This window comes from Macaca fascicularis, chromosome 18 (genome assembly GCF_037993035.2).
Source record: "Macaca fascicularis isolate 582-1 chromosome 18, T2T-MFA8v1.1".
Classification (NCBI taxonomy): Eukaryota; Metazoa; Chordata; class Mammalia; order Primates; family Cercopithecidae; genus Macaca; species Macaca fascicularis.
In genome coordinates, this window is record NC_088392.1 from 46670799 (window position 1) to 46698338 (window position 27540).

At 39.6% G+C, this 27540-nt stretch overlaps 1 protein-coding gene across 2 annotated transcripts in view; it reads left to right on the top strand.

Annotated features, from left to right (window-relative positions):
* The first annotated feature begins 1615 nt into the window (after positions 1–1615).
* The window catches only part of RIT2 (Ras like without CAAX 2), a 436154-nt gene continuing 410229 nt past the window's right edge, over positions 1616–27540 (top strand). The window contains exons 1-3 of one of the 2 annotated variants that reach the window (XR_012427134.1): positions 1616–1996; positions 3788–3968; positions 5726–5902. The gene's annotated coding sequence lies outside the window, so the exon portion shown is untranslated. Of the gene's footprint in view, positions 1997–3787; positions 3969–5725; positions 5903–27540 lie in introns of those variants that run through there. The other variant, XM_065533894.1, reaches the window with a different exon arrangement.

Below are 27540 nucleotides of genomic sequence, written 5' to 3' on the forward strand. Positions count from 1 at the left end.
TTATCTCTTTTCAAAGTCCTAAAATATCTTGAGGTGTCTGGGCCTGTTAGAAAGTAACATTCTTTACTCACCATGGGTCAGAAGCCTTGTAAGGGAACCATTTAGACAAGATACTAGGCCAGTCTTTCCAATAGGATTTTTGATGGCTTTATAGAGTCAACCTTAATTCCTTACCTGGTCATATCTGCAAATATGTCTTTTCAGTCAAAGACTTGGTAAAATAACCAGTGTCTTCAATGGTGTCCTATTAAAAAAAACAAAAAACAAACAAAAAAAAAAACAAAAAGATTCTTACTGAAGTTATACAAATAGCTATATTGCCACAAAATAAAAATACTCATGAATAGTTTTCAAATTTTGGAGAACTCATGTAGAGAGAAAGATCAATTTGCTCACAAAAATACACTTTACCCAACTCTAAGCTATAAATAGCTCCAAACAAAGATGGTTTTCTGGACTCTTCTTCAATCAGAGTAGCATCCCTCCAAATAGGATGTTATCCATTCATACTGGAACTGCCATCCACAAGTCAAGCCTCTCTTTATCAGTCAGGTGAAAGCTGTTCATTAGGTATTGTAGAATTCAGCAGTTTCTTACACAGTCCCAAAGTCAGTCCGAAGGGAAAAAGAGGCTCTAGCCTCATGAGTATTTTCTCATGAGGAAATACACTCTCTAAGTAGAATAATCCTATATATACCATTTCTATTTTATCATGAAACTCTTTTGGGCACTGCTATTTCCATTGCCTTAGGGGCAGCATCAGTTAACATCCCATAGCAAGGCAGTAAATGCCCCCCAGATGGAAATGTTCTAGTCCAAAGTTCCAGTAGTCATCACTGGAAGATACTCACAGGCTTTTGCCAGATGCCCCAGTAAACATTCTGCAAAGGGCTGTCAGGTGGAGGATTTGTCCCAACCAGCACTCCAGCATCTATTCTACAGTCTATGGGCTCAGGAAAATCTTACTAGTTCCCATTTAGCGTGTCCAATTCATTTTGCTCCAAGGGCAGATTTATATGCCTTCTCTTTTACAGTACTATGTAGGGGGAACACCCCAGTTAGATACAATATTAATTTTCTTAAAACATTTAAATAAAGGAGTCACAACTACTTTATGTAAAGTCTGTTTAAACATTTCAACTTTCATAACCCTATCAATCTTTACATTTTTAATGTTTAGGTACCAGGAACTTTATTCCACACCCAAATCATTTTATCCTCTCTTGTGAAAAAGACTTTGGGTTTCCAGCAGGGTGTTAAGCCAAAGGATTAACCTTTTTTTTCACTCTTATCTTTACTTACCAGCCTCAACATTGCCCCTAGGCAATTGTTGGTCAGCTATTCTCATTGGTGTTTGGGTGAAGGAGAAAGGACAAGATGGAGGAAGGTGAACAAGAAGGCATAATCCATGTTGCTTCCGGGTTCTTCCTCACCAACTTTCCCGCGCGCGGGAAGATGCAGATCAACTGAGCATGCGCCAGGTGATGTCAATCCGAAGAGATCAAATCTTACCCGGCCACGCCTACGGAGACGCCCCTATCACGCACTTATCCTGCCCACTGCCCTCCCCCTTCCAGTACCAATGCATAAAAGTCTGCCACTGGCAGGAGCCAGTGTGACTTCTTCGGCCCCCGCATTTGTGGACCGGAGAACATCACCTGAGAGCACCGGGCGCGACTTCCCTGGCCCCCCACACCTGAGGACCAGAGAACTTCGCCCAAGAGTGTGTGCATATTTGCAATAAAAGACTGCCACTTTCTTACGTACTTTGGCCTCATGTTTAATTACTTAGCTCTCCTAAATTAAGTTACATTAAATTAAATTAAATTAAAACAGTTGGCACCGAAACCCGACCCAGGAGGAGACCCTTCCTCAACATCCCCTAGGGGCCTAACGAACCTTCTCCGCAGCGAACCGGCTCCCAACCCAACCAGCCACGAACACCGAACAAGTGTTCCAGCCTCCCACTGGTGCCGCTCTGAGAATTTCTCCTTCGGTGAGTACTCCCCTTTGTTAACCATCTCCGTCCGTTTCCGTGTCCTTGGCCTGGAGTCGTACCTACGCCCAAGGACGTAGCCACCCTGTGGCGCAGTGAGGTCTTCAACCCGGAGACGTCCGTCTTGAAGTTCCTCAATTCTCCGTTAGTGGCTCCAGGAGCCCCCGGTCTCTAGCTGCGGCAAAGGACGCTTTGCCACTGCGTGAGGTCGGTTTCCATTTCTGGTGGTTAAACAATGGGAACCTCACACTCGAAACCTCTCCACTGTGGCATGGCCGCAGTATAAATTAGACAACCAATCTCAATGGCCACCAGACGGCACACTTGACTATAACATTCTATTAGATCTCTCTAATTTCTGCCAGAGGCTCAGAAAGTGGTCAGAAATTATCTCTGTTCAAGGCTTTTAGGACTTGCGCTCTCGTCCAGACCTGTGCGCCTGGTGTTAAATGGCCCAGGTCTTGTTAGCCTAAACCCCTAAACCCGGCCCTTGGCCCCCACCTCAGCAACTGAGGAGGACTCCACCTCCATTTCAGATGGGGCTGACGGCAGGCGACCTCACTCCCGACTTTCCAACCCCCCTTCCTATGGACTTCCTACCACCCCTCCCAACGCTCCTCCTTCAGCCACTCCTCTCACCCCTCCCTATGGAGCTCCCACCACCCCGCCCGACACTCCTCCCTCAGCCACTCCTCTTACCTCTCGCATTTCCGTCCACACTCGCTCCAAGACCGCGGTAGCGGCCCCCATTAGTCAGCCCTCTACCAGTCAGCCTGTCTTAACATACCTTACTGGTCAGTCTGTTCCAACCTCCCCTGCTAGTTTGTTGGCCGCCCGCCCCCCCCAGAAGTTGCCGGAGCCGAAGGCGTGGTTGGAGTCCACGTCCCCTTTTCCCTGGCTGACCTTTCCAAAACTGAAGAACGACTTGGCGACTTCTTAGACAACCCCACCTAATATTCCAAAAAGTTTCGATACCTAGGCCAGGCATATAACCTTACCTGGCATGACTTACATGTCATTCTTACTTCCACTCTTAACCCAGAGGAAAGAGAGTGCATTCTCGCAGCCGCCAGGCCACACGCAGATCAATGGCATTTAACCAACGCCACCGTCCTGTTAGGAAAGGTGGCTGTCCCGTCCATAGAACCAGATTAAGATTACCAACCGCAGCAGCCTGGCTGCTGTAGGAAGGACATTATGATTCAATGTCTCAGCCGGTATGCAGGCAGCCTCTAACAAAGTGGTCAATTTTAATAAATTAAAGGAAATTATCCAACACCCAGATGAGAACCCGGCTTCCTTCCTAAATCGCCTTACAGAGGCACTGGCCCAATTTACCCAGCTAGCCCACTTCCCCAGCTGGGGCAGCTGTCCTAGCCTCCTATTTTATCTCCCAGTCAGCCTCAGATATTCGAAAACAAAAAAGGTTGAAGATGGGCCTCAGACTCCCATACAGGAAAATTGGCCTTCAAAGTTTTTAACTCCAGAGAAGAAGCAGCTGAGGCTACAGAGCTAGACAAGGAGAAAAGAAGGGCTGTGCTTCAAGCGCAAGCTCTAGTGGCTGCCCTCCAACCTGCGTTGCCCATTCTGCCGGCAGGGAAGACACAGAGCAAGTCTCCCAAGGGCTCCTGCTATAAATGCGGAGACCCAGGACACTAGGCAAACCAGTGTCCCCAGGCCAAGCTGGCCACTCCGTCTCGTCCATGCCTTAAGTGTGGCACAACTGGGCATTAGGCAAAACAGTGTCCAAATCCTCACCTGCCTACCACACCGTGCCCAACCTGCCAACAGGAAGGACATTGGAAGTCTGATTGCCCCGCCAGCAGGGCAGGCATTGCGCCTCAACGTGGTGCCTCTCCTCAAAGGCCGGAAGGCTCCTTCCAGCTCCTACACCTGGACGACGACTGACGGTGCCCACACTTGGAGACCCCGGTCACCCTTACCGAGCCTAGGGTAACTCTACAGATAGCGGGTAAGCCAATTTCTTTTCTCGTCAATACGGAGGCTACCTATTCTATTTTATAATTATATTCTGCTTTGCCAACCTATGGAGGTCCTAGCCAGCCATCCACTATCTCAGTAGTTGGGGTAGACGGTAAACCGTCTAACCCTCGCCAGACCCCAGTGTTAAATTACTGCCTGGACTATGCATTCTTTGCCCACTCTTTCCTCATCATACCCTCTTGTCCCACCCCCTCTTGGGACGAGACATCTTAACCTAACTGAAAACATCTATTCCCCTTCCCTTTCTCCAGGTGACCAGGTTCTACTCAAGGATCAACACCCTCCTCAAATTTTCCCGCTTCCTCACCATTCTTCATCTTAACTTAACTGACTTTTCCCTCATAAACCTCATAGACACCCTCCTTCCCGACCCATCCCCCAACCAGTAGGTTTCCCAACTTTTTACTCTCATACAAGACCTAGCTTGGCAGGGTGCCCTTTGTGATTTCGGCAATGTTGAACTTACTCTCTACACCTTTGTCATCATTATTATGGTTCACTCTAATTCCCCTAGTTACTCCTACTAATCCTAACTTTGTATGGAGATTCTAAACCTGGCCTACAGACAACCAGATACACTCAGTCATGCAGGGCACTGCAGATTGTCCCCCCCCCCCCCAGGGTTGTCACTCTGCCCTCTCCCTAAATAAAATGTGGACTCATTAGGCCAGGATGAAGGACAGATACAGGGAAGGAGAGGCTGTAACCAGAAGGCAGTAGAAAGCCCAGACCTCCCCAAGGGCCTCTGCGGCACTCAGTCCCTGTTGAGCCAGAGATAGGGAGAAACCAGGAGGTAGGGGAGTTGGTGAGGGGAGCAGCCTTGGTGAGCGGGAGGTGGGGAGACGGAGACAAAGAGATACAGACAGAGACAGAGATGAAGAGATAGAGATGGAGAAAGACAGAGATAGGGAGAGACAGAGATGAAGAGAGACAGACAGATGGAGAGGGACAGAGATAGAGACAGAGATGAGGAGAGACAGAGATGAAGAGAGACAGAGAGAGATAGATGAAGAGATACAGAGATGAACAGAGACAGAGATGAAGAGAGACAGAGTGAGACAGAGATTCCTTTTTGCTACTCTACGCCAAACTCTTCATGGTGTAATTGCACATAAGCTCCCAGCAGGACCCAGACGGCCCCTGTTGGAGGCTACTTTTGGTGTAACCAAACTCTATCTAAAACTCTTAACCATACCTCCATCACCCAGTCCCTTTGCATTCCGGTATCTTTAGTGCCTAGCTTAACCCTGTATAGTGAAGGAGAATTGTCTGAACTAGCTTCCCAGCTCAACTCCAGCAATAACATCCAAAAGCGGGCTGTTTTTCTTCCCTTAATTATCGGGGTTTCCCTAGCTTCAACAATTTAATGCCCCCTTAACCCCCGGACCACCGGTATGGCTACTGCCTGTAGTACAGCAGATGCTTCCATTCCTAATTCCCATACTAATCCTCTGCCTTATGTTATGTCTTGCTCCCATTCTAATAAAATTTCTCCGAGCCAAGGTTCAAGAGATCACCCGAGTCACCTTCAACCAAATGCTCCTGCATCCCTACACCCAACTGCCAACCTCAGACCCTAACTACGCCCCTTAACAGCAGGAGGCAGCCAGACAGACCACAGCACCCTAAATTCTTATAATCAATAAGAGGTGGACTGTTTGGGTGAAGGAGAAAGGACAAGATGGAGGAAGGTTAACAAGAAGGCATAATCCATGTTGCTTCCAGGTTCTTCCTCACCAACTTTCCCGCGCGCGGGAAGATGCAGATCAACTGAGCATGCGCCAGGTGATGTCAATCCGAAGAGATCAAATCTTACCCGGCCACGCCTATGGAGATGCCCCTATCACGCCCTTATCCTGCCCACTGCCCTCCCCCTTCCAGTACCAATGCATAAAAGTCTGCCACTGGCAGGAGCCAGTGTGACTTCTTCAGCCCCCGCATTTGTGGACCGGAGAACATCACCCGAGAGCGCCGGGCGTGACTTCCCTGGCCCCCCACACCTGAGGACCAGAGAACTTCGCCCCAGAGTGTGCATATTTGCAATAAAAGACTGCCACTTTCTTACGTACTTTGGCCTCATGTTTAATTACTTAGCTCTCCTAAATTAAGTTACATTAAATTAAATTAAATTAAATTAAAACAATTGGGATCTTTGCCTTCCAACTTTTCATAAATTTCTCCAAACTGGGGTAAATATAGAAAACTGATTTGGGTACCTTTAATATTGGGGAACCAGTAGGAGAGTTTGGTTCACCCAACTCTCAATAATGTTGTATTAAGACTTCTGTTTTAACCCTTTTAATTTCTATTTATTCATTCTATTTCTCAATAACAGTTGTGAAAGGAAAATAAAACTCGGGGCCCCCACATCACTAAGTCAAAGGGAAAAGACAAGCTGGGAACTGCTTAGGGCAAACCTGCCTCCCATTCTATTCAAAGTCATCCCTCTGCTCACTGAGATTAATACATATCTGATTGCCTCCTTTGGAAAGGCTAATCAGAAACTCAAAAGAATGCAACCATTTGTCTTTTATCCACCTATGACCTGGAAGGCCCCTCCCTGCTTTGAGTTGTTCCGCTTTTGCTTTGAGTTTTCCTACCTTTCTAGAGCAAACCAGTGTTCATCTTACACATGTTGATTGATGTCTCATGTCTCCCTAAAATGTATAAAACCAAGATATGCTCTGATCACCTTGGGCACATGTAGTCAGGATCTCCTGAGGTTGTGTCATGGGTGCATCTCCATAACTTTGGCATATAAACATTGTAAATTGACAAAAAACTGTCTCAGATTTTGGAGTTCAAACAATCTAGATTACCACCCTGCTGAGAAAGGAAAAGGACTTTCCCCTTTTATTTTTCCTCTTAGCTTCACCCCTATCAATTTTTTTACCCTATTTGTTAAAAACGATTCAAACATTTTTACCTTCCTAGAATGAATCCTTTGACTTTCTTTTGTCTACATGTATTAGCTACTATTCTCTTAGTAACCCTAATATCTAGTAAAAACCCTATAATTTCTTCATTTAAAATGACATGACCTTAAGATTTTAAATTTACTGAAGAGAATTGTGAAGCTAGTTTTAATCACCAAAGATTACCAAAGTCACATGAACCAAAAGGCATTTGAGCTAACTTTTATTTTTCGGATAAAACATTTGATTTAAGCACTCAATTTTTCCTTAAGCCAATTGATTAGAGCTCTATTACATGATTTGGTAATGAAATATCACATACACATGACACATATAGACATAGAGACAGACACAAAAACAGCAGATTTTATAAAGGTATAGTATTTTGTATTTCCCAGTTTTCCAAGTTTCTCCTAGACTTTAGAGAATTAATCTCCTTCACATTTCAAAGATATCTGTAATTCGTATAGAATTCAAGGTTAATAGTTATGTACTTTTAGCATTTTATTTTTCATTTTTATTTATTTTGTGGATGGGGTCTTGTTTTGTTGCTCAGGCTGGTATCAAACTTATCCTTCCTCAGCCTCTCAAACTGCTGGGATTACAGGTGTGAGTCCCCACACCTGGCCCACTTTTAGCACTTTAAAATATTATACTGTTGCTTCTTGCTTCCACTGTTTTTGTTGAGAACTCAACTGTAACTCTCCTTGTTTTTTTTTTTTTTTTTTTGAGATGCAGTCTCGCACTGTTGCCCAGGCTGGAGTGTAGTGGCGTGATCTCGGCTCACTGCAAGCTCCGCCTCCCAGGTTCACACCATTCTCCTGCCTCAGCCTCCCGAGTAGCTGGGACCACAGGCGCCCGCCACCAGGCCCGGCTAATTTTTTTTTTTTTTTTTTTTTTGTATTTTAGTAGAGACGGGGTTTCACCGTGTTAGCCAGGATGGTCTCGATCTCCCGACCTCGTTATCCACCCGTCTTGGCCTCCCAAAGTGCTGGGATTACAGGCGTGAGCTACCGCGCCCAGCCAACTCTCCTTGTTTTTACGCTGAAGGTAATGTTCCCTCACTCCACCACTGTCATTTTTAAATGTTCTCTTTTTCTCTGTCATATGACAGTTTTGTTATCATATGCTTAGATGTGATTTTCCTACTTAAGGTCCATAGTAATTTTTTTTAATCTATGGCTTGATATTTTCCATCAATTTTGGAAAACATGAAAAAAAGTAAATAAAGTGTTTCCCTGAGTCTTCTGAACTGTTCTAGTAAATTAACCAAGCCCAAGGAGGAGGTAGTGAGAACCCAATTTATAACCTGTCAGTTGAAAGCACAAGCCAGAACCTGGAGCTTATAATTGACATCTGAAGTGGTAGTGTTTCAGGAATTTTCCTTATTTCAGCTAAATATAGTGTCCTTGTCTTATGGCCATAAAAATTTAGGCTCACAGACAATTTGAAGTATGAGCAGGGCAGGGTTTATTGGGTGAAAAGGAAGAAAAGGGGGAAACAGGGACCCTCCATAAAGCCAGAGTCCCAACTGTTGGACTTCCTGCATTGCAGTTGAGATTCCAGGTTCCACACAGGAAGAGGAGGGGCCTGGTTCATCCCCACTGCGAATAATGTGAAATTCTGTGACTACCCCAGTGCTCAGGTCAGTTGGAGTTTTGCCAGTGATCCTTTCCTGGCTGTCTCATTTCCCACTTTAAAGAAGTACAGGCTGGGCACAGAGGCTCAGTCCTGTAATCCCAGCACTTTGGGAGGCCGAGGTGGGTAGATCATTTGAGGTCAGGAGTCCCAGACCAGCCTGGCCAACATGGCGAAACTCATCTCTACTAAAAATTCAAAAATTAGCTGGGCATGGTGATGCACGCCTGTAATCCCAGCTACTGTGGAGGCTGAAGAAGGAGAATGGCTTGAACTTGTGAGGCAGAGGTTGCAGTTAGCCAAGACTGCACCACTGCACTCCAGCCTGGGCAAAGGAGCAAGACTCCATCTCAAAAAAAAAAAAAAAAAAAAAAAAAAAAAGGTACATCTAACTGCAGTTAGAGTAAGGATAGGGATGAAGATGAATCTTAACTGCTTCCTGCTGACAAGGGGCATTGTTTTGGAAAACGGCAATCAGAGCTCCCTCGGAGGCCTGTTTAAGTGATCTGAGCAGAAGTGCAGAAGGTGCCAGCGTCAGCAGCTCTAGTTGCCTGACCGTTTAGAGTTTGATGGACTGAAGGAAAGAACACACAAATCTGGTTATTAGAAAATATGTATCAAAATGAGACAAGGGGAGGGGTAAGGACAGCTCAAAAATCCCAAGGACATTTGCCAGTTTGTGCAGGGAAAGGGGGCCAAAAGCCGAACTGGCAAAACACTTTACCCTTTTGCCAGCATGTTGGACTTCTGAGTTCCTTTTCCCTGAGCCCAATCCTAAGCCAACCAGTTTAAGGTTTGAGAAATTAACCTTTCCCAGTTTGGAAGATGCATCTGAGGGGAGTGTTCTGTAGTACAGAGACACAATTTATTATCTGTGAAGACAGATCCAAGGAGGAGAAAGGAAAAAAGTAGGTGTTTTTTTAAAGGAGTCCGAGGAGTTCACGATGCATTCAAAAAGGGAACAGACTGAAGATGAATGGCTACTTATCTAGAAAAAGAAGAGCAGGAATCCCTGGTTCCCTTTACTTCCTAGCAGATACCTGGGGTACATGAAGGAGAGAGGGAAGAGTGTCCTCTTTCCTTTCATCTTTGCATTCCTGAGCCCTGGTGACATTGGCAGGTGCTGCCATGAGTACCAAAGTGGTTTGCACCCATGAAGCAGAGGACTTAGGGTATAGAAATTATCCAATCCCATCATGTCTCTTTCCCACCTACTGTCAGTAGCCTTGGAGTTCCCTAGACCTTAACCTATGACATGGATACTAATGTGGCCTTTATCCATGAAACAGGAAGCTTGAGCTTGGCTTAATCTGCATGAATCAGTCACACTCACCTGCACTGTGCTTTTTAACTTCTGTTATCATCTTCCTTTGGATCCCTCAGATCCAGTTTTCTTCCTAGGGCTTCGAGGCAAAGCTTGGAATTGAGGTTGGGACAAAAAAAAAAAAAAAAATGTGTGTCGGGGGTTGCATGGACTCCTTTTGGCTGAATGCTAAGGTGAAGCTGTGGGACTGAGTCCTCTTCTAATAAGGGAGATAAAAAGATAAGTTGTGACATAATCAGATAACTGGTGGCTATAGTTATCCTTGCTAGAATTTTGGTGTATTGTGCTTAGCTGTGGTTATTTTCCTTGGTCTTACTTTCCGAAAAAGAAACCTCTGGCTGATGGGCACCCTATTTATTCCAATTACCTGGCAGGATTTGCAAGATAATTGCTCAGAACTAGAATATTGATCCAGATTTTTTTTACATTAGCCATCCCTCTTGTTCTATCTGAGCTGCAGCTGGAGATTGCTGGTTGGTTCACAGGAACAAGCAGGGTTAGTCTAACAATGTAGGCAAAAACTTAAGAACAACTAATGAATTTAGAATTTAATGAAAAATCTATATTAAGTTTTGGAACATAATTTCTGTCTCTCTAGTCCTAATTTTGATTTAAAAAAACAAATCATGATAAGATTGTGTTGTTTGCAAAATAGACTTTAGTCTTATAGTAGGCCTGATTATATACATAAAGTACAAGAATAATTGTTTCTACATAGGTCTTTTGGATTGGCTTTGATGGAACTCTGTTCCACAAGGAATCTCAAATAAGACCTTTAAAAATTGAGTCCGGCCATGGGTTTGTATCCTCAAATACCTGTGAGTTGGGTGATCCTCTCCTCTTACGGTCTCAAAATGAACTTGGAGATCCTGAACCTCCTAGAAAGCGACATTCTTTACCGACCACAGATCAGAAACCCTGTACAAGGACTGCTTAGGCAAACATATGAGGCCAATCTCCCATGGGGCTTTTAACATCTCTGCAAGTCAAGATTGACTCCTTAAAGGGAAATAAACCCTTCCAGTTAAAACCTTGGTAAAATAAACAATTTCTCCAATTGTGTGTGTCCTGTTGCAAAAGACAAATTCTTACTGCACTGATGCGAACAATCATATTGCTATAAGTTAAGAATACTCATAGTTTCCAAATTCTGGAGAAACTAGGCAGAGAGAAGCAAATATACTCCAACTCTTGTTCACAGGAGTATACCTTACTCAATTATTAAAGGCCATAAACAGTTCAAAATAAGTTTCCTTCATTCTGAAAAACAAAACAAGAATCAGAAATAATCCAAGCAAAGATTAAAAAGAATTGCTTCAGTCTCCTGAGTTCAGTTTATTTAGTTAACCATTGTTTTGCTTGCTATTCCTGAACATTTTAGCTATTCATGAGTCCTGTACATTTTTCTTTATTCAAATATTACAATTTTCAAAGTTATCAGAACCTGTATTTGAGAGTGCCTGTCAGAGTCCTGTAGCTTATTATACACCATCTTTTGAAAAGGATTAAAACAAGACAACAATTGTCCATGAATAACAAAATGTCCAAGGTAGTTACAGTTAGAAACACAATTGACAAAGAAGTCTTGTTACCTTTGCAGTTAACAATAACTTAACATAACAACCTTAGTTATGATTGATAGCTTATACTTAGACATTAGAATTTTAGAAATCCCATGAAATTTTGGAACATGTATTAGCATTATTCCCAAAAATATAACCTAAAAAGATTGTACATCATTTTGGCAATTTCACATACTTACATATGTCAAATAATCCTGTTTACCTCTCTTTTCTGGAAGTTTTAGGGGCCCTCGGAACTATTCAAAAATCCAGGCATTAGGAAAGACAATTTGGAAACTGAAGTTTGATTTTAGGAAACCTGTTTAATATGCTTAAAGCACTTGCTATTATGAAATAGAACTCCAGATTACCATAACTTATTTATTTTGCCAAAACGATAACTCAGAAATTTTAAAGAAGCAAAAACCTTTATAACACTTAATAAATTTTGCCAGAGCACATTCATGCCTTAAGCAAACCTCATTGTGCTTTTATTTCAATGCTCAATTACAGATAAACCAAAAAATTCTGATATGGTTTGGCTGTGTCCCCAACCAAATCGCATCTTTAATTCCCAGGTATTGTGGAAGGGATCTGGTGGGAGGTAATTGAGTCATGTGGGCAGGTCTTTCCCATGCTGTTCTCACGATAGTGAAAAAGTCTTATGAGATCTGATAGCTTTAGAAGGTAGTATTTCCCTGCAAAAGCTCTCTCTTTGCTTGCTGCCATCCACATAAGATGTGGTGTGCTCCTCCTTGTCTTTTGCCATGATTTTCAGGCATCCTCAGCCATGTGGAATGGTAAGTCCATTAAACCTCTTTCTTTTGTAAATTTCCCAGTCTTGGGTATGTCTTTATCAGTAGTGTGAAAATGGACTAATACAATACCTTTCCAGGATTTAGTCAATATGTTCACATAGAGAACCTCTTTTGCAAGATTAATTTCCACAATTTTTCCACCACTTATTTGAACCTCCAGTGTTTTACATGTAACTCAAAATAATCCTTTAACCCTAGGCAAAAATTTACATTTCCATGCCTTCCCATAACCTTTTACAAAAAAACACATTTTATTGTTCCTAGACACCATGCATGTAAATCTATTTCCAGTAGTCTCAATTACATGTTATAATGGTAACTCCTAGACATTTTTAACTTTAATGTAAAATCTGGAAGTTTGTTTTAATTGTGTCATAAGTGTAGCCAAGGTTTAACTTTTCCAGCATAATTAAGGGTGTAGTTAGTTTCATATGTCCATAGGCCTTATCAATTGTAAAGCTGGCAAATCAAATAGTTCTCAAAACCAAAAAAAAAAAAAAACACAGTTTGTAACCTTAAAACAATTAGCAAACCTTGCATCTGACCTGCAGAATTTAGTTCAACTATTTTAATGACACCTGCATTTTACCAATAGTTTTTTTTTTTTTTTTTTTTTTTTTTTTTTTTTTTTTTTTTTGAGACGGAGTCTCGCTCTGTCGCGGCCCAGGCTGGAGCGCAGTGGCCGGATCTCAGCTCACTGCAAGCTCCGCCTCCTAGGTTTACGCCATTCTCCTGCCTCAGCCTCCCAAGTAGCTGGGACTACAGGCGCCCGCCACCTCGCCGGGCTAGTTTTCTGTATTGTTTTAGTAGAGACAGGGTTTCACCGTGTTAGCCAGGATGGTCTCGATCTCTTGACCTCTTGATCTGCCTGTCTCAGCCTCCCAAAGTGCTGGGATTACAGGCTTGAGCCACCGCACCCGGCCACCAATATTTTTTAAGGTTGTTTTTATTTCTCAAAGGTTAAAATCATGGGAACTGAAAGGTATTACAGCTTTTATCTTCCCTTTAAAAAAAATTTGATCTAAGTGCTTGTTTTTCTTTAGACCAAATTAATTAAAGCTTTTTTTACAGACATCATACAAAACACATAGGCCAGAGAAAGCCCAGTCCCCAGAACACCCTTTTTCACAACCAAAACTTTACAGAGAATATAAACAGGGATCCTTATCTTTCCTGGCCTAGTGAACCATCTTCTAAAAGGAAAAAAAAAAAAAAAAAAAAAAAAAGCTTTAAAAGTTAACTGCTGATGCAGTGTATAAGAGAAAAGTAAAGAAGAACAGTTTTAAAATGCCTGGGAAAGAACCTCTTATTCTTATGCAAGTGGTTCCTCCACCAGGGAGATTAATTACTGTCCAATGGAGTTGAACCCATTGGCTGTAGAAGAGGAAATCTTGAGCAGTGCATGGTAGGGACTACCAACCAGCCACCCAGGATTCCCTGGGCCATGTGGCCCAGTCCCAGCAGGGAGGGGACGGTGATAGTGAGCTGCTGCTTGCAGGTTACTCTTGAAAAAGGAAGGAAAAGCCATGGAGACTGAGGTTGACCTTCCTGACTCCTGGGAGCAATGGGGATGGGGGTACTATTTCCCCTACCCTCAGAAGTCCGAGAATGAAAAGGCTTAGAAGGGACAGTGAGAGGTTCTGAGTCTCCATTACACTCACTACTTTTCAAGTCCCACTTTGGGCACCAAAAATGTTTCAGGACTTTTCCTTAGTTCAGCTAAAGACTGGGTCCTTATCACACGGCCATGAAGATTTAGGCTTGCAGACAATTTGAAGAGTGACCAGGGCAGGGTTTATTGGGTAAAATGAAAGAAAAGGGGGAACAGAGACCTTCCACAAAGCCAGAGTTCCTGCTGGTGCACTTCCTGCCTTGCAGTTTATTCCAGGTTCCACACAGGAAGAGGAGGGGCCAGGTTCCTCCCTGCTGCAAATGGCATGAACTTCTGTGGCTCCACCCCAGTGCACAGGCCAGTTAGAATTTTGCCATGGAGTCCTTCCCACCTAGCTGTCTCAGCAGGGGGCAGTTTTGGGGGATGAAGTCCTCAATCTAGGATCTGATGTTATCTCTACATAGGTTGTGTCAGAATCAAAATCGAACTGAATTAGAGGACACTTGGATAATGTCTCCTGGAGAATCTGTGGAAGAATTACTTGGTATGTAGGGAAAACCCCCACATTATCTGGTAACAGAAGTATTCTGAGTTGTATTGAGGGTGACAGCAGGAAAACACTGCTTTTTGCCTTATCTCAGACCTTGATTTTCCACATGTGTTTGTTCTATTGTGCACATTTTGATGTTTTGTTTCCTCTTATCTCCCCTGCTTCAGACTGGATATTTTATTTTATATGTTATTTAGATTGCCACTCTCCTCCTCAACTGTTTCATTTTGTGGAATAAGTAAAGACTTCTGGAATCTTAACCCTATTTCATTGGCCTATAAATCCATCTATGCCAGCACCATATTTTCTTGATTATTGTTGTTTTGTAGGAATTTGTTCCTTAAATAAACTTCAACTAGGGATAGTTTGTTATAGTTTCTTTCAAGGATTGGACTAATTAAAAATTGAATATACTCTTGAGGAATGCTTTTTTATAATTAATATATGAATGAAGGGCTTTAGAGACTCCTCAATGAAATCTTTGGATGTTTACGTTGGCTCCCCTGCCTGGGCAGGATCTGAACTCCAACTGCTGTCTCCCACATCCTGTTAGACTGCCCAGAGTTCTACTCAGCAATTGAGTCATCAAGGTAGAATTTGAATATGCTGCCAGGAAAAATACAGTAAGTGGCAGGTTCCCCTATCTGTACTTTGCTTCTGTCAGAAAGTTTAGCCCTTCCGATCTTGGAGAAATGGAAGGTTTCTAATACCTTCAAAAAAGTTTTTTCAGAATATTTTATCAATTTATTGTAGTTCTCTGTGGGAACAAGAGTCAGGTATGAGCTTCTACCAAAGCCAAAAGCAAAAATCAGTACTACCTGGAATAGCTTTATAAAATAACACTCTAGTTTAAGAACAATTAACATATTTCAACCTTTGAAATAAATTAAATATAATTTTAAGGCCCATCATAGTTGCAGTCTCACAAATGAAACAAAATAAAGATTGAATTACACAAGGAAGTCTTCCTAAAGGATGCAAGACCTTTGTTGATCTTGAGAGAAAAGTAGAATTCTCAATAGTCAGAGTCACTTGGAGCCAATTACTCAATAATAACTATTTCATAAATAGCATGATTAAATAAAATGACAAAGAAACAAAAGGAATCTTGAGAAGAAAAGAATACCTAGTGAAAAAAATTTTGATTCATATTGTAAATCCCGTAATTATTCTGCCATTGCAATTTAATTAAATACTTTATATCAATTATATCTTTTGAATTCTATTATTGAATTATCAGGATTCTGATGGAACTTACAAAAATATAATGCATCAATTGGGGAAGAAATAAAATTCGGGAACACAGAGTAAGAAAAGTAATAGCACCAGTCTTTCTATGTGTTACTAATGCTGAGTCAATTAATGCAAATAAAGTTTCCTAAGATGCTTTGATGGAAACATCTTTTAAGTATCAACCTATTATTTATTATGAAAAGAGAGCTTATTTAATTCATTATGCTCTCATCTGGAGGAGGTTTATATTATAATATAAACAGAAGGGATTTGGGATTTATAATATACTTTTTTTTTCCAAGTAGGAGTAGTTGAAGTGTTCTTTAGATGAATTTTTGACAAACCACAGAGGGCTGTTCTTTGCTTTCTATGCCCTTGTCAGAACATCTGAATCACTCTACATTCCATTCAGTTTGACAAGTCCTTCAGTTAAACCCATATTATAAAGTAAAGCCTTGCCTTCCTCATGCATTGCAGGAAGAAATTTCTCTGTTTCTTAAGCGTTGAAAAGTAGGATCAAAGGAGCAGAAAGGTGAAGAAAAATCCACATTCAAATACTTACGGATCTGTTAGGATCACAGCAGCAGCAAGAATGTTTTTTTGTAATTGATAATGTACCCTCAAACTTAATGGCGAGGTTATATGTTTTAGGTCTCAGTTCAGAAAATAAATTCTCCTCTCAGAATTAATTCCTGGTTCTTTGCCAGGTAAAAGTGACATTGGCATCATTAGCACATTTGGGGGAAAATCTAGATTTTATTAGAATTTCAGAGTGATCAAGGGTTGTTAAGTTTACAAACACCAGAAGATAATCCAACCCTAAATGAGGACAAGCAGCATCTCCACGAACCATCACTATTTTTATTCCTCTGAAAGCAGTCCCAGATTCGCTCTCTTTTTATTAGATATGCCAACATTCTCACTATCTCTCCTGAATTCTAATCAATCACAAGAAGACTTGCTGCCAAGAAAGATTCTCTCAAACCTGGAACAAAATTATACTCTCTCAGGCTAAAAAAAAAAATAGCATATATATTTTCTAAGTTACTTGTAGATTTTCTTGCATGTGTACAAATACATATCAGTAAGAGAAAGTATGTGCTAATCAAAATGAAAATTCAGACAAGCTGATTTCACCAAATCCAAGAGTCAGCAAATCATACTGATTTCTCAGAGTATCCATTGTCAAATAATGAAATCATTTTTGGTATGTTTTGCCTCAGTTTTGAAATTAATACACAAGTATCAAAAGCACATTCTTTAAATAAAATATGAGAATCTTCAGTATGATGGGTTACAGGGATATGCTGAAATCTGAATCTAAACCCTTTACCATGTGTACTTTGGATGGCCCCCTCTTCATGAGAAGAGAAACTCATCATACCTCTTGACACAGGGATCAACTATGGGACCTGCTTTGGCTAGTGGAAAGTGGCAGTCATGACCCAAGCCAAGGTTGAAATGGGCTTGTGTATTGGAGCTTTCCCTTTTGTACTTCTGCCATCACCATGACAGCACCCTAGAGCTAGTCTTCTGGAGAGAGAGGTATGTTATAGCAGTGTGCTTGAATTGATTTTTATAGGCTTGCACGACTTCATTGTTAAATATTCACAAATTTCATGAGACAGCTGTTAAACCACTGGTAGCTTGAAACCAGAGAAATGAGCAAATGCTACAAATCAGGGCTTCCACTCTCACTACTCTTTTTTTTTTTTTTTCCATTGAAAAACACTTTACCAGCATATCACTACAGTTGGAGCAGAGCCAAGTCACAGCATTTGCCTCACAAACCAGCCAGCCAATAGCCAAACATGTGAACAGACCCAGCCAAGATCAGCCAATCTGCCTATCCAATTCTTTCCTAACCCCAGACATTTGAGCAGTACATTTAATATATGTCACTGAGAAAGTACAAATTTCTTAACCTGATTTTAAGAGACTCAATTCTTTAGTCCTGTGCTTTCCCTTCAGTTTTACCTCTCAGGAATTGCTTATCCTGTCTGATCCATCAAAGTTAACTTTCCCTTGCATCCTTAACATAATTTGTGTATTCCTGTCTCCATGTTTTTGTGCATTATATCATTGTACATTTTATATATGTACTATATGCTGCTGTATATATAATATACATGTGATGAGAGAGAAAAAGAGAGGGAGTCACAAGTCTGTAACCTTTAACACCAAATAGCCATGCATTTTATTTATTGTAAATCATACCTCAATTAATACAATTAAAAACAAAACAATATCATTTATACTTCCTCGTGCCAAGACTGCCTTTCCAAAATTATAGTGATAGAAGTTGAAATACATCTATAATGATTTCAGTGTATTCCTTGGCTATTTTCTCTTAAAACATAATAAAAATATAGCTAACGTGTGAAGTCCTCCACCCTTTAGAATATACTACTTTCTCCAAACCATGTATAATAGAATCAGATTTCACTAAAATGAGGACTCAATTGAGTGAACCCCAAGAAACTGAGGCTTTTTTTTGCAAAGGAAAGGAGGACTGTGGAGCCCTTTACCAATCTATAACACTGCCTCCTGAGCAGCCTAACTTTTCCATGCCTCCTTTTCTAATTCTCAAAGAAGATAACTCTATAAAACAGTTCTTAAGTCTTTTGAAGTCTTGGAATAGAGTCAGTAAAAAAGTGAAAATCATATCTGGTGGTAACTACATTGGAAATAATGTGGTATTTAAATAAGATATAATAGTAAATTGTTCTAATAATAATCTCCTGACATGTGGAATCTAAGTGCTAGATACATTGATATTCTTTTCTTATCTCACTTTATGTTACATTATTTTCTTTGTGAAATGGTTTTATTATTCTTCATACATTAAGTTCAAACCAACAACCATATTTCAAGCCTTATCGTTCTGAAGCAGCTATCTTTAGTGCATTTCAGATGGTATTAAGACACCAGACTGAAGTTATACTGACTTCAGTTATGCTGAATTTCCTGAGATAGCCTATCTTATTGCTGTTCAAAAATAAAATATGGATATAAAATATGAATTCTGATTATTTTTCCCTCTAGTCACTGCGTATATGGTTAATGGTATGACATTATTGACAGCTGTTCAGAATACCTCATCACTTTCTATTACAAACCCACAGACACCAACACTACTGCTTGAATATGCCAAATAAATAAAGAATAAAAATGTAGATTTGTTTAAGTTATAGGGAATGCTAACACTTAAAATATAATGCTATTAGATTTCTCCCTTTGTAGAAGAATGATATGCCACTGAGTAAAGGAAATTCCTCCTTGTGTGATCTATGTCTGATAATGGTGTCAAATAAAAACAAATCCAGACTTAAATTTAGGAGAAACTTTATTCAAAAAGACTATCACAATGCTCCAAGCTTAGGATTTACAAGCATTTCAAAATCAAACACAAAAAGGCTTTTCTTTATAAGCAAGGTCAGGCAGGGCTAGTAGGAGCTTTCGAGGAAAAACTGGCAAGTGAGTGGAGGCGAACAGACAGCATGGTCAGGGTGGTCTCACAGAAAGTATTTTTAGCTGTGGTCAGCTGATTCTTAAAATGAGCTATTAATAGGGGATCCTTTGTGTTTTAGTGCTTGCTCAGACTTAGGGCCAGCCAAAGTTTAGGGACCTGCAGAGAGCAGAGAAGCCTGACTAAAGTTTGGTCAAGTTAAGTCAGTGAGCAACTAATGGACAATTGTAACCACTTGGTTAATGGTTTGCTAGCAATCCTATTTTTATATATAAATGAAACCAACTCAACAAATATATTTGAATATCTACCATGGTCAGGACATTATGTACTGTGGAAAATGACAAATTTGGAGACGATCTTATCTGCTATGACCCTCTTTATCCTTGGAATTGACCATGATGAACTTGGTGTACTATTTTACCTTGACTATACTTGTTTACTGCCACTTAGAAAGCTTTAGAGACTGAGCAATGACAAGGCAATAGAAACAAAGTAAACTTAAGATTTGTGAGCTCACAAAAATGCCTTGGGTATTGGTAACTATATTGTGCCAGGGAGTCTATTTTTGGAGGGTCAATTTATAAATAAGTTAATTTATGGCAGTAAGTTATTATGGTATGGGGTGTGTGTGCATGTTTCATGTAATCCAGTAGTGCTGAAAGAGGCAAAAAGGAAAGAGGCAAAGTTTCTGGGCAAGGGCAGGTGATATATGCCTGGGTTGAGTGCCTTTTGCTCAGAACGTAAGTTGAGGTCTCTATAAGTGGAGCTAATAACGCAACTCATATATGTATTAACAAAGAAATAACAGGAAAGAACATTAGTCAAAAAGCTAAACACCCATTTTCTTTCTGGAACTGTTAAAATGTACATGTTATGCAAGTCATTAAACTCTTTGAACCTTATCTGTTTAATGAAGGTATTTGAGAATCTTTAAGGTTGTTTTCCCACCAAATGCAACAAAGTAAACTGTACTTGCCTTTGTAAAGAGAAAAGTTAAAGAAAACTTTATTTGATTAGAGACAATATAACAGATGCCAAATAGTATATGAAACGCATTATCAAATAAATGCTACAGATATTTCTGTGGCAAACAATTCAAAGAGAAGTGAAAATATTTCCAAAACACTAAGAAAAAATGTAAAAATCTATTTCAATTTTTAATTTTATTGGTTTCTTTTAGAAAACCCTTTGAAATACATTAGATAACCTTATTTGCTCAGGTTTTGAAAGTTCATATATAGAGCTCATATAGCAAAGAAAAACCATAAGACATGATTTCTCTGTTTGGAAGATGTTTAAATAAATCACTAGTCAAAGTATTTTCTCAAGCCAATACATGTGTTTACTTATGAGAATTGAGTCTAAAATATATGATCTTGCATATATAATTTTAATTAACATGTATTCTATTTATATTTACTGGCAGTGTGATATCATTTTTGTATGATATATGACTGTTGGATAATAATAACTTTCACAACCTAAGAAAATGAAAAATGAAATTTGATAGTTTTTTGATGTTATTAATCAATCCAGAGAAAAATGGTTGCTAATAATTTTTGTTTTGCCTCATATTGGGCTAAACTTCCTAGCATTTTTAATATAATCTGTTAAATATATCAGAGAGTAAATACATTTGCCACAAGCATAAATAAATTGTAAATGCAATTCACACATATGTTCTAAGTTCTAATACACAGCAGTCCTCTTAAAGTGGCCTTAAATACGACGTATTAAAAAATAGGGTGTGGTTATTACAGCTGAAGGAAGAATGAGACTATGAGTAGCTATAGAAGGTGGACGAATATTAATCTGTGTTTTAAAGAGAAAGTCTGACAAGTATGGAGCAGCGTTTTGGTGTAGGAGAAGATAGGCATTACATGATTTGCTATGAACCAGCAAACAGGATTAATCTCTACCCATCTATCAGAAAGACTGATGACTCCTTTTTGCTGGTTAATTCAGGGTTCTTTTTCAAATATCAGATGTCTTTGTGACGTGCATTTTATTGCTCAACAACTTCCCAAGGTTACCGTACTTATGGTGAAGAGTAATTTGCCAATTCAACCACTGTTGCTTGGGATAACATTCATCCTGATTTCCAGCTATAAGTTCATATTTATTGTTATATGTGATGAATTGTCTGTCACTGCTGAGTGATGTCCAGAAAGTTGACTGTGGTGACCGAAAAGCCATCATAGTCGAGCATGAATTGTTCCTGGAAGGTAAACTATAACTAAGTTTATGTTCATACCGTAAGCCATCTAATTCTCACACTTTCAGTTTATGTCACAGAATTTCCAAGATCTTTGTTCTGTTTCTTGTTACAATTGGTGAAAACAGGGCCAATAATTTATATTAAAATTCAGTATGTTTCAGTTATGCTTTATAAAACACACTTTGTCTAGAGGAGGAGCAAGAGCTAAATACAGAGCTTAACATTTATTGAGAGCTTCCTGTGTACTGAGTGCTTTGTCAAATATATTATTTAATTTAAATAATAAAACTGTGATATTGCTGTGAATATTTCATGAGTAGCTCTAGGATACACGGGTGAGTTGTTTTTTGGAGGAAATGTAATAAATACACCCACGTCTCAAACACAGGGCATTTCCACACCTAAACTGCTTAGCTGTTCTGATTTAAGTATAGACAGTACTGCTGGCCAATCCAGAAACCTGAAAGAACATATAAAGATGGTTCTGAATTCAACAATTATTTTTTAAAAATACTGCTGAGTGTCCAGCACCATCAAAGTGGGAGTGGGTATTAAACAATGATCTAAGAACATATGAAGGTGAGAATTCATGATACCATGGACAAGAGTAGCTCAAAAACATAAGTGAATGAACAGAAGTAGGAAGAGAAAAGAGGGACTCATGTTTGTGAAGTAAAGGAAAGGAGAAGTTTGGAAAGGCTTTGGGTAAATACATGTTTTCTTTATAGAGTCTCCTAACTTTGTAACTTTTTTCCGTCAATCTTTCATTTTCAATAAAATGTTTCTGGAAAGCCATCACATAATTATAGCTCTATCTGGAGCTATGTAAAAAAATAATCATGAGTCTTCCTTTAATAAAAGTGTGGTGGTTGATAAATTTTTGTGGTCAATTTTACTCACTACACTGACAAATATTTAAGCTTTTACTATATAATCCCAGAGAAATCCTAATTTGTAGCAGAGTATTTCTGTTACAATATAGAAGTACAAGACTCTATGTTTGACAAAAGAATGAACAAAAAAGCATAAATTACACAATAAAAAAAGCCAACTATTAAATTGTTTGGAGGTGATTTAAAACACAACAGGCTTCATAGAGAAAGTACAAGTTAAATTGGACTACTGTCACATCAAAGATATAAAACACTGAAAAATTCTTAGGGATTATTTTAGTTCAAATATAAAACTTGACAAAGGAACAGCTTTCGAGGGTTTTCCATAGAAGGAAGGACTCACAAATATATAGCTGTGGGTTTCAGTAGGTCTGAGTTGTCTACTCAAGGTACGATGAGGCTGTTTCCAAAGCTGTACTAGAAGCAAGGCTGGTTTGAAAGCTGTGTTTACTTTCTTTCTCCAATTATCTGAGAAGATGGCAGCAATTATCTAGACAGGGTCTCAAAGATTAAAAACCCTCCCTGGATTTCGAAATTTTTTTTGGTAGGAATTTTTAGATGTTTCAACCTACATTTTATTTCTATAACCCCAGCAAATAATTTAGAACTTTGCACACAGTAGAAGCTAAGTATTTTTTTAATCAATAAATAACATATTTCTTTTGAAGTGAATTTTTAAGGAAGTTTTCAGGGGAAAAAGTAGTGAAAATATTTCTCAGTAAAACAACAAAAAGTCTTATGCCAAAATGAACTTGACTCCGTCAAGCTCTAAATTTGCTCACTCTATTTCAGGGGAAGTCTGATGGCCCATATGTTTCTCAAAACCCAACTGCAAATGATTTAGATTTCTTGGCTAACTTAGACAAAAGGAATCTAACGTTTTGGACATCTTAGAGTATTTTATGCTTTTCCCCTCTGGTGGTCATAACTCTTACAGATCACTTATTTCTAATGTTATAAGCCAGAGGCAAAATTGAAATAGTAAAAGGTAATTTGTGAAAGTCAGGTCTGTTTCACAGGGGCCCTGGGTTAATGTGACCCATTAAGAACAAGCATGTTCATGTATTCACTTGCATTTTCTCTCTGTATTTTATGGTTTCTTTTTTTTCACTCTGACTTTTTAATTTATCTTAAAATTCTTCAGTCTATGTGATAAGATGAGGTGATAACTTGATAAGTATCCCATAATAATGTTAGGTATTAAGTAATGTGCTGTTTCTCTTAATATATATATATTTCATAATTTTCTGTATACATATGAATTTTTATGTGTACATACACACACTCACACATATGCACACGCACAGAGGATTGTTTGTTTTGTACCATTAAACTTTCTGTCAATTCTTACCTAAGTACCATCTTGGGGTTTTGGTTTTGGGGTTTTGTTATTTTTGAGACAAGGTCTCGTTCTGTCACCCAGGCTGGAGTGCAGTGCAGTGGACTGATTATGGCTCACTTCAGCCTCAACCTCTGGGCTCAAGTGATCCTCCCACCTCAGCCTCCCAAGTAGGTGGGACTATAGATGTACACCACCATGTCCAGCTATTTTTTTTTTCTTTTTTTATACTTTTAGTAGAGATGAGGCCTCATTATGTTGCCCACACTGGTCTCAAACTCCTGGGCTCAAGCAATCCTCCTGCCTCAGCCACTAAAATTTCTGGGATTGCAGGAGTGAGCCACTGCACCCAGCCTGCACATTGTTATTTTAGCTATCACGGAAATATAAAATATTTGAATCTTTATTTTAAAAATGTCACCTTTTATTGATTTTTATTTTTTAAAATGTTTTAACTGCTCCTTCTTTCACACAAAACCATTTTCATTATTTTATTGAAACAGAAATATTAACTGAGGATTTACAAAGTGCTAGCCCTAGTAAATAAGACATACGTGGTTTGTTCTCATCAAACCTATAGTGTAGTACTGTGTATATTCCTGGCTAAGGCATCTGTCCAAAGTCTCATTGGTGTTTCTTTTGCGGTGCACTAGGCCAGACCTTGAGGAAGTCTTCCAAGTATTATTTTAGTCTCCTACTTTCAAGCCTTAATCAGAGCTAGAATTTATCAGGCCTACTTCATCTTTTTTACCTTGTCCATTCATCTGTAACTTTCAGCTCTATAGAGTTGAGGCCCCTGCAAAGTAAGGTGTATCTATTCAGTCCCATATCCAAGAGGGCAATAATTAGATCATTCTTGTTTATACAGTATTCCTAGCTCATGAGACTGTTCCTATAACACGGTAGATCCTCAGTAACTATTTGTTTAATACAGCAGACTTGTTATTGCTATCTTCATACCACTTATATTGACAGTCTTTTTAGGCCTCTTCAGTTGAAAATCTATTTATTCATTCAAATATTTATTGGTTACTCACAATTTGCAAGTGTTTTCACACTTCCATCAAAAATTCTAGCCCTAATCCTGAGGGAGGTGAAAGGCAAGTATGACTCTAATGGCTTCACACTGTAGGAGCCCCTGTTGCATGTCAATGCTAAGTCTAGATCCCTTTCTTCCTGGGTTTTGAATAGGGGTAAAAGGAAGTGGGTGAATGCCACTATTGATGTCTATCCAAAGCCTGATCTCTGACACCACAGATACACGCATTTTAGACATCTGTTTATCCAAGATAGAACTATTTGCCAGGTCCTTGCATCAATGTTATTAAATAGAAGTGGGTAAGTATAGATGTAAGCTGCTGACTTTCCCAAATGAACCTACCTCTTGTATTGCAGAGAATTTCTTTCCCTCTTTGCTATATCATTTCTTTATCCTGCCTCCTAAATATATGTATGTGTAAATTTTTCCCCCTCTATCATCCCCAATTTTCACTAAATCACTAAATCCTATTCCCATTCAGTGCATCACCTTACCCAGTACCTCTCCCTTTTTTCTGCCCCTACACTATTCTTGATCAAATGGATCACTAATACAAGCCTTTCACCCTCTCTACCTGCCTACAACCCAGTGGTCTTCTTTCTATTATCTTGTCTACTTTAATTAGTCTAAAACATTGCTACCAGATTGTTCTTCTAAATCATTGCTCTGATCTTGCTCCAGATTAAGGATCCTCTGACAAAATGGTGTTTCTCATGACAAACCGATTCACTTATTATAAAACCAGAACAATAACTCATCATATTTTTACTTTCCCAGCATGCCCTGAACTAAAATCCATGCCCAGTTTCAAGAAGTGTCCTCAGCTGAGATTTTCTGTTTAAATCACCACACCCACTTTCATTTTGGCACTTTCTATTTTTGTACTTGTGCAAGAATGTGCTGTTGTTAAACCTAAGATCCTTTGTGAAATCTGGTACATTAACAAGAACAAGAAGAAGAATGATTGCCATTAAAATTTCTAAGAGACGTTATCTTCTTCAGCAGATTTAATTTAAATGTGAAATATTATTTATTTATTTATTTATTTATTTATTTATTTATTTATTTATTGAGATGGGTCTCTCTGTGTCCCCTAGGCTGATCTGAAACTCCTGGGCTCCTGTGATCCTTCTATCTCAGCCACCTGACTATCTGAGATTACAGGCACCCACTACTGTGCCCAGGAGAATTTACTTTTAGGTAAACTATTGCTTTTTATTCTCAGAAAGTCTTTTAGCAGATCGATTCTTCTGTGGACCTTAATTCTGTTTGGCAACCGAAAGTTGCATCTGTATAGATCTATACTTCTGTGTTTTATAAAGTATCTACTCATCATACTGAGTTATGTGTTTTAGTGGACATTCTCTGTTGGCTGTTTCAGGCCCACTTGCCTGACTTCTTTCAGTACTCACCCCTATAGACTTCATAACTGTGCCCCCTTGCCTTTGGATTCTGGTTGGGTTCAGCAAAGGGGACATACCAGCAGGAGTTCAGATGGACAAGGATAAAAGAATTTGAGATTTTTATTGCCTCATAAAAATGAGACACTCTTTTGTAGATGGGTGGTGGTGCAGCGATGGTTGGATTTTTATCCTTTGAGAGGTAGGTATGTCTTCTACCTACTAGGCCTCATTGGGCTCATAATATTCTCCACTTTCAATGAGTATCTGGCTATCGCTAATGTCACTATTTCCTATTGGCCTCACTTAATCTGGCTAAGTAGTCTCATTATTAAACTCTCTTTAATTATCTCTTTTGCATTTTCTATTTCTTTGTTGCCTGTGTCTGACATATACATGTGAGTTCTTATTTGCTTGAGAAGGAAAATGAGTTGACATCTCTGTCTATCCATTTCCAATCCCTCCAAGTGGTAAAAAGTCATGGGCCTCATGTCACATAGGAGAAGAGTCAGAAAAAGTAGCTGGATTGAGCCTATGATGTTCTATGTTATAAAACTGACATTTGTAATGTATTAGATATACTGTATTATTATATTTTAATGTAATTTAATTGTCCTAATGAAAGTTTTAGGCCAATTTAATAATCCGATGGTAGTTTCTACTGTTCATTATCAGCAGGAGGAATCAATTTTATGAAGGGAAATGAAAACTTTGGAGATGGGACTTAGATAAGGGTGAAGGAGATACAATGTGTTTTCTTTATGCATGTTCAGTGGGCCTGGATTATAAGGCATAATAGATCCTGGACATTTCTTGTAAACATTTCAGGTGAATTTACATAGAGGGCAGTATTACAGTGGAGGGCATCCTTGGAAAATCCAAATACTCCCATTTCAATTAGCAATAGTTCTCTATTTTAGCCCACTTTGTTTAGCAAGATTTTACCAAAAAAGTTGTTGGACTAATGGAATTGTCTGGTCATACTAGGTCACTGAGGTGAATGAAGGTGTTTGTAGTCCAGTGGAGTGGTGATAACTGAAGGATGGCTGTAACCAAGAGAAAGTAATTTTAAAACAGTCATCATTAGCCAGGCGTTGTGGCTCACACCTCTTATCCCAGCACTTTTGGAGGCCGAGGAGGGTGGATCACTTGAGATCAGGAGTTTGAAACCAGCCTGGCTAACATGGTGAAATGCCATCTCTACTAAAAATACGCGTGTCGGTAGTTCTAGCTACTTGGGAGGCTGAGGCAGGAAAATCGCTTGAACCCGGGAAGCACAGGTTGCAGTGAGTCGAGATGGTGCTACTGCACTTCAGACTGAGTGACAGAGCAAGACTGTGTTTCAGAAAGCAAACTTAAGACAGTCATCATCAAAAGAGGTAACAACAAAAACATATAGACATCAGGAGACGGGTCTTGAGTCTACATGTGGTAGCATCTGTGGGTACTCTCAGAAACTTGAGGAACATTAGAGGTGGACTAATGCCTGGCAATCATGCTGGCACAAGCTCATGCACACAAGCGATG